Here is a 7,500-nt window from a genome sequence, read left to right as displayed (position 1 = left end):
CCAACCTGAAGCAAGAGATTTCTGCTGGTCGTGGAACAGCGAGGAGGCAAGTGATAAGGGCTAGTCAGATGCAAACTGGGAGCTAATGCCAGCCATCAATGGGGAATTAGCTCAAATGGTAGAGTGCTTGCTTTGTATGTGAGAGTTAGCGGGATCAATACCTGCATTCACCACTATTCTTTTGGCTCGGGTAATTGTTCAGAAACAAGAGTTGTGTCAGGTGTGGTGTGAGCCCATCTGCTTCTGAAGGTCACCGCAGGCTGAGGGACATCAAATCCTTTGATGTGCTCTCGCAGCAAAACTTCCTGATTTTTGCATGAATGCAGCTGAAATGAAAGAAGGAGAAAAGTCTATGCAAGTATTAATGCCTTCTCTGAGGATTGAACTCAGGACCTTCAGATTATGAGACTGACGCGCTGCCTACTGCGCTAAGAAGGCACTTGCCTGGTTAGTAACTGAAGAGTGTGACCAACTATGTTCGCTTACGTGGCATTCAAAGCCAGAATGCAAAGATTGCCAAAATGCTCGAGCCAGGTAGGAGCCGAACATGCAATCTTCTAATCCGTAGTCAGATGCGTTATCCATTGCGCCGCTGGCCCAGGCTGTGAAAAATAGCTGCGACATCAGCAAGTACACAGGACGAGCAGCATTAAAAGGCATGCGGCAGACAATCAGCAAAGATAGGCACCTCTGCCGCTTCCCTTCGATTGACAGGTGGGGAGCGGAGCAGTGCAGTAGAAAACAAAGCAAAGCAAAGTCGTCCTTAGGTGGTTGGTTGCACTCCGGCTTGAAGCAGTGAGCATTCTTTTGAAGTAAGTATGTGTGTGGTAAGTCGCAATTCGCTGAAGGCAGAGTTCTTAATATGAGCAGTTTACAGCTGAAAATGTTGCAGCTGAGGCACAGGACAGTGCCTTCACCGTTTTGCTTGAGCACTTGCATGTGTGTGTCAGCAGGGAGTGCCTTTGAGCAGCAATGCATGTAAAGAGCCAGCATTTTCTATCAGGCAAAGCCTCAGGCAATTGCACTTTCTTTCAGGCAAAGCCTCAGGCAATAGAAGTCATTTGTCCATCAGTCAGACAGGGCTCTCGCCTGCTCCCTCACGCTCGTGGCGGCTGCGACGTTGCGCTCAACTCGCTTCCCTTGCGCAGGCTCGAGCTCTTCTCGGCGTCTTTCACCATATCCATGGCTTCCAGTCCTGCCCTTGCTCGCCTGCTATTGCTCAGTAACGTCGATTGGAGCAAAGCATTGAAAGTGTTCAGGGAGCAGGCCAACCTGAAGCAAGAGATTTCTTCTGGTCGAGGAATAGCGAGGAGGCAAGTGATAAGGGGCTAGTCAGATGCAAACTGGGAGCTAATGCCAGACATAAATGGGGAATTAGCTCAAATGGTAGAGCGCTTGCTTTGCATGTGAGCGTTAGAGGGATCAATACCTGTATTCACCACTATTCTTTTGGCTCGGGTAATTGTTCAGAAACAAGAGTTGTGTCAGGTTTGGTGTGAGCCCATCTGCTTCTGAAGGTCACCGCAGGCTGAGGGACATCAAATCCTTTGATGTGCTATCGCAGCAAAACTTCCTGATTTTTGCATGAATGCAGCTGAAATGAAAGAAGGAGAAAAGTCCATGCAAGTATTAATGCCTTCTCTGAGGATTGAACTCAGGACCTTCAGATTATGAGACTGACGCGCTGCCTACTGCGCTAAGAAGGCACTTGCCTGGTTAGTAACTGAAGAGTGTGACCAACTATGTTCGCTTACGTGGCATTCAAAGCCAGAATGCAAAGATTGCCAAAATGCTCGAGCCAGGTAGGAGCCGAACATGCAATCTTCTAATCCGTAGTCAGATGCGTTATCCATTGCGCCGCTGGCCCAGGCTGTGAAAAATAGCTGCGACATCAGCAAGTACACAGGACGAGCAGCATTAAAAGGCATGCGGCAGACAATCAGCAAAGATAGGCACCTCTGCCGCTTCCCTTCGATTGACAGGTGGGGAGCGGAGCAGTGCAGTAGAAAACAAAGCAAAGCAAAGTCGTCCTTAGGTGGTTGGTTGCACTCCGGCTTGAAGCAGTGAGCATTCTTTTGAAGTAAGTATGTGTGTGGTAAGTCGCAATTCGCTGAAGGCAGAGTTCTTAATATGAGCAGTTTACAGCTGAAAATGTTGCAGCTGAGGCACAGGACAGTGCCTTCACCGTTTTGCTTGAGCACTTGCATGTGTGTGTCAGCAGGGAGTGCCTTTGAGCAGCAATGCATGTAAAGAGCCAGCATTTTCTATCAGGCAAAGCCTCAGGCAATTGCACTTTCTTTCAGGCAAAGCCTCAGGCAATAGAAGTCATTTGTCCATCAGTCAGACAGGGCTCTCGCCTGCTCCCTCACGCTCGTGGCGGCTGCGACGTTGCGCTCAACTCGCTTCCCTTGCGCAGGCTCGAGCTCTTCTCGGCGTCTTTCACCATATCCATGGCTTCCAGTCCTGCCCTTGCTCGCCTGCTATTGCTCAGTAACGTCGATCGGAGCAAAGCATTGAAAGTGTTCAGGGAGCAGGCCAACCTGAAGCAAGAGATTTCTGCTGGTCGTGGAACAGCGAGGAGGCAAGTGATAAGGGCTAGTCAGATGCAAACTGGGAGCTAATGCCAGCCATCAATGGGGAATTAGCTCAAATGGTAGAGTGCTTGCTTTGTATGTGAGAGTTAGCGGGATCAATGCCTGCATTCACCACTATTCTTTTGGCTCGGGTAATTGTTCAGAAACAAGAGTTGTGTCAGGTGTGGTGTGAGCCCATCTGCTTCTGAAGGTCACCGCAGGCTGAGGGACATCAAATCCTTTGATGTGCTCTCGCAGCAAAACTTCCTGATTTTTGCATGAATGCAGCTGAAATGAAAGAAGGAGAAAAGTCTATGCAAGTATTAATGCCTTCTCTGAGGATTGAACTCAGGACCTTCAGATTATGAGACTGACGCGCTGCCTACTGCGCTAAGAAGGCACTTGCCTGGTTAGTAACTGAAGAGTGTGACCAACTATGTTCGCTTACGTGGCATTCAAAGCCAGAATGCAAAGATTGCCAAAATGCTCGAGCCAGGTAGGAGCCGAACATGCAATCTTCTAATCCGTAGTCAGATGCGTTATCCATTGCGCCGCTGGCCCAGGCTGTGAAAAATAGCTGCGACATCAGCAAGTACACAGGACGAGCAGCATTAAAAGGCATGCGGCAGACAATCAGCAAAGATAGGCACCTCTGCCGCTTCCCTTCGATTGACAGGTGGGGAGCGGAGCAGTGCAGTAGAAAACAAAGCAAAGCAAAGTCGTCCTTAGGTGGTTGGTTGCACTCCGGCTTGAAGCAGTGAGCATTCTTTTGAAGTAAGTATGTGTGTGGTAAGTCGCAATTCGCTGAAGGCAGAGTTCTTAATATGAGCAGTTTACAGCTGAAAATGTTGCAGCTGAGGCACAGGACAGTGCCTTCACCGTTTTGCTTGAGCACTTGCATGTGTGTGTCAGCAGGGAGTGCCTTTGAGCAGCAATGCATGTAAAGAGCCAGCATTTTCTATCAGGCAAAGCCTCAGGCAATTGCACTTTCTTTCAGGCAAAGCCTCAGGCAATAGAAGTCATTTGTCCATCAGTCAGACAGGGCTCTCGCCTGCTCCCTCACGCTCGTGGCGGCTGCGACGTTGCGCTCAACTCGCTTCCCTTGCGCAGGCTCGAGCTCTTCTCGGCGTCTTTCACCATATCCATGGCTTCCAGTCCTGCCCTTGCTCGCCTGCTATTGCTCAGTAACGTCGATTGGAGCAAAGCATTGAAAGTGTTCAGGGAGCAGGCCAACCTGAAGCAAGAGATTTCTTCTGGTCGAGGAATAGCGAGGAGGCAAGTGATAAGGGGCTAGTCAGATGCAAACTGGGAGCTAATGCCAGACATAAATGGGGAATTAGCTCAAATGGTAGAGCGCTTGCTTTGCATGTGAGTGTTAGAGGGATCAATACCTGCATTCACCACTATTCTTTTGGCTCGGGTAATTGTTCAGAAACAAGAGTTGTGTCAGGTTTGGTGTGAGCCCATCTGCTTCTGAAGGTCACCGCAGGCTGAGGGACATCAAATCCTTTGATGTGCTATCGCAGCAAAACTTCCTGATTTTTGCATGAAAGCAGCTGAAATGAAAGAAGGAGAAAAGTCCATGCAAGTATTAATGCCTTCTCTGAGGATTGAACTCAGGACCTTCAGATTATGAGACTGACGCGCTGCCTACTGCGCTAAGAAGGCACTTGCCTGGTTAGTAACTGAAGAGTGTGACCAACTATGTTCGCTTACGTGGCATTCAAAGCCAGAATGCAAAGATTGCCAAAATGCTCGAGCCAGGTAGGAGCCGAACATGCAATCTTCTAATCCGTAGTCAGATGCGTGATCCATTGCGCCGCTGGCCCAGGCTGTGAAAAATAGCTGCGACATCAGCAAGTACACAGGACGAGCAGCATTAAAAGGCATGCGGCAGACAATCAGCAAAGATAGGCACCTCTGCCGCTTCCCTTCGATTGACAGGTGGGGAGCGGAGCAGTGCAGTAGAAAACAAAGCAAAGCAAAGTCGTCCTTAGGTGGTTGGTTGCACTCCGGCTTGAAGCAGTGAGCATTCTTTTGAAGTAAGTATGTGTGTGGTAAGTCGCAATTCGCTGAAGGCAGAGTTCTTAATATGAGCAGTTTACAGCTGAAAATGTTGCAGCTGAGGCACAGGACAGTGCCTTCACCGTTTTGCTTGAGCACTTGCATGTGTGTGTCAGCAGGGAGTGCCTTTGAGCAGCAATGCATGTAAAGAGCCAGCATTTTCTATCAGGCAAAGCCTCAGGCAATTGCACTTTCTTTCAGGCAAAGCCTCAGGCAATAGAAGTCATTTGTCCATCAGTCAGACAGGGCTCTCGCCTGCTCCCTCACGCTCGTGGCGGCTGCGACGTTGCGCTCAACTCGCTTCCCTTGCGCAGGCTCGAGCTCTTCTCGGCGTCTTTCACCATATCCATGGCTTCCAGTCCTGCCCTTGCTCGCCTGCTATTGCTCAGTAACGTCGATTGGAGCAAAGCATTGAAAGTGTTCAGGGAGCAGGCCAACCTGAAGCAAGAGATTTCTTCTGGTCGAGGAATAGCGAGGAGGCAAGTGATAAGGGGCTAGTCAGATGCAAACTGGGAGCTAATGCCAGACATAAATGGGGAATTAGCTCAAATGGTAGAGCGCTTGCTTTGCATGTGAGTGTTAGAGGGATCAATACCTGCATTCACCACTATTCTTTTGGCTCGGGTAATTGTTCAGAAACAAGAGTTGTGTCAGGTTTGGTGTGAGCCCATCTGCTTCTGAAGGTCACCGCAGGCTGAGGGACATCAAATCCTTTGATGTGCTATCGCAGCAAAACTTCCTGATTTTTGCATGAAAGCAGCTGAAATGAAAGAAGGAGAAAAGTCCATGCAAGTATTAATGCCTTCTCTGAGGATTGAACTCAGGACCTTCAGATTATGAGACTGACGCGCTGCCTACTGCGCTAAGAAGGCACTTGCCTGGTTAGTAACTGAAGAGTGTGACCAACTATGTTCGCTTACGTGGCATTCAAAGCCAGAATGCAAAGATTGCCAAAATGCTCGAGCCAGGTAGGAGCCGAACATGCAATCTTCTAATCCGTAGTCAGATGCGTGATCCATTGCGCCGCTGGCCCAGGCTGTGAAAAATAGCTGCGACATCAGCAAGTACACAGGACGAGCAGCATTAAAAGGCATGCGGCAGACAATCAGCAAAGATAGGCACCTCTGCCGCTTCCCTTCGATTGACAGGTGGGGAGCGGAGCAGTGCAGTAGAAAACAAAGCAAAGCAAAGTCGTCCTTAGGTGGTTGGTTGCACTCCGGCTTGAAGCAGTGAGCATTCTTTTGAAGTAAGTATGTGTGTGGTAAGTCGCAATTCGCTGAAGGCAGAGTTCTTAATATGAGCAGTTTACAGCTGAAAATGTTGCAGCTGAGGCACAGGACAGTGCCTTCACCGTTTTGCTTGAGCACTTGCATGTGTGTGTCAGCAGGGAGTGCCTTTGAGCAGCAATGCATGTAAAGAGCCAGCATTTTCTTTCAGGCAAAGCCTCAGGCAATTGCACTTTCTTTCAGGCAAAGCCTCAGGCAATAGAAGTCATTTGTCCATCAGTCAGACAGGGCTCTCGCCTGCTCCCTCACGCTCGTGGCGGCTGCGACGTTGCGCTCAACTCGCTTCCCTTGCGCAGGCTCGAGCTCTTCTCGGCGTCTTTCACCATATCCATGGCTTCCAGTCCTGCCCTTGCTCGCCTGCTATTGCTCAGTAACGTCGATCGGAGCAAAGCATTGAAAGTGTTCAGGGAGCAGGCCAACCTGAAGCAAGAGATTTCTGCTGGTCGTGGAACAGCGAGGAGGCAAGTGATAAGGGGCTAGTCAGATGCAAACTGGGAGCTAATGCCAGACATCAATGGGGAATTAGCTCAAATGGTAGAGTGCTTGCTTTGTATGTGAGAGTTAGCGGGATCAATACCTGCATTCACCACTATTCTTTTGGCTCGGGTAATTGTTCAGAAACAAGAGTTGTGTCAGGTGTGGTGTGAGCCCATCTGCTTCTGAAGGTCACCGCAGGCTGAGGGACATCAAATCCTTTGATGTGCTATCGCAGCAAAACTTCCTGATTTTTGCATGAATGCAGCTGAAATGAAAGAAGGAGAAAAGTCCATGCAAGTATTAATGCCTTCTCTGAGGATTGAACTCAGGACCTTCAGATTATGAGACTGACGCGCTGTCTACTGCGCTAAGAAGGCACTTGCCTGGTTAGTAACTGAAGAGTGTGACCAACTATGTTCGCTTACGTGGCATTCAAAGCCAGAATGCAAAGATTGCCAAAATGCTCGAGCCAGGTAGGAGCCGAACATGCAATCTTCTAATCCGTAGTCAGATGCGTTATCCATTGCGCCGCTGGCCCAGGCTGTGAAAAATAGCTGCGACATCAGCAAGTACACAGGACGAGCAGCATTAAAAGGCATGCGGCAGACAATCAGCAAAGATAGGCACCTCTGCCGCTTCCCTTCGATTGACAGGTGGGGAGCGGAGTAGTGCAGTAGAAAACAAAGCAAAGTCGTCCTTAGGTGGTTGGTTGCACTCCGGCTTGAAGCAGTGAGCATTCTTTTGAAGTAAGTATGTGTGTGGTAAGTCGCAATTCGCTGAAGGCAGAGTTCTTAATATGATGAGCAGTTTACAGCTGAACATGTTGCAGCTGAGGCACAGGACAGTGCCTTCACCGTTTTGCTTGAACACTTGCATGTGTGTGTCAGCAGGGAGTGCCTTTGAGCAGCAATGCATGTAAAGAGCCAGCATTTTCTATCAGGCAAAGCCTCAGGCAATTGCACTTTCTTTCAGGCAAAGCCTCAGGCAATAGAAGTCATTTGTCCATCAGTCAGACAGGGCTCTCGCCTGCTCCCTCACGCTCGTGGCGGCTGCGACGTTGCGCTCAACTCGCTTCCCTTGCGCAGGCTCGAGCTCTTCTC

The 7,500-nt window shown here is 49.4% G+C and overlaps 6 non-coding genes across 6 annotated transcripts; all 6 read right to left on the bottom strand.

Annotated features, from left to right (window-relative positions):
- Positions 1-365: 365 nt before the first annotated feature.
- On the bottom strand, positions 366-438 carry trnam-cau (transfer RNA methionine (anticodon CAU)). The gene has a single exon. It is a non-coding gene; the product is annotated as a tRNA-Met (tRNA).
- A 1,195-nt stretch (positions 439-1,633) lies between these two features.
- trnam-cau (transfer RNA methionine (anticodon CAU)) lies at positions 1,634-1,706 on the bottom strand. Its single transcript has one exon. It is a non-coding gene; the product is annotated as a tRNA-Met (tRNA).
- A 1,194-nt stretch (positions 1,707-2,900) lies between these two features.
- On the bottom strand, positions 2,901-2,973 carry trnam-cau (transfer RNA methionine (anticodon CAU)). Its single transcript has one exon. It is a non-coding gene; the product is annotated as a tRNA-Met (tRNA).
- A 1,195-nt stretch (positions 2,974-4,168) lies between these two features.
- On the bottom strand, positions 4,169-4,241 carry trnam-cau (transfer RNA methionine (anticodon CAU)). The gene has a single exon. It is a non-coding gene; the product is annotated as a tRNA-Met (tRNA).
- A 1,195-nt stretch (positions 4,242-5,436) lies between these two features.
- Positions 5,437-5,509, bottom strand: trnam-cau (transfer RNA methionine (anticodon CAU)). The gene has a single exon. It is a non-coding gene; the product is annotated as a tRNA-Met (tRNA).
- Positions 5,510-6,704: 1,195 nt separating this feature from the next.
- Positions 6,705-6,777, bottom strand: trnam-cau (transfer RNA methionine (anticodon CAU)). Its single transcript has one exon. It is a non-coding gene; the product is annotated as a tRNA-Met (tRNA).
- Positions 6,778-7,500: the final 723 nt, after the last annotated feature.

The sequence above is a fragment of the Pristiophorus japonicus genome, unplaced genomic scaffold (genome assembly GCF_044704955.1).
Source record: "Pristiophorus japonicus isolate sPriJap1 unplaced genomic scaffold, sPriJap1.hap1 HAP1_SCAFFOLD_207, whole genome shotgun sequence".
Taxonomy (NCBI): Eukaryota; Metazoa; Chordata; class Chondrichthyes; family Pristiophoridae; genus Pristiophorus; species Pristiophorus japonicus.
The sequence above is the reverse complement of the archived record's forward strand: the minus strand, read 5'-3'. Positions and strand labels throughout refer to the sequence as shown.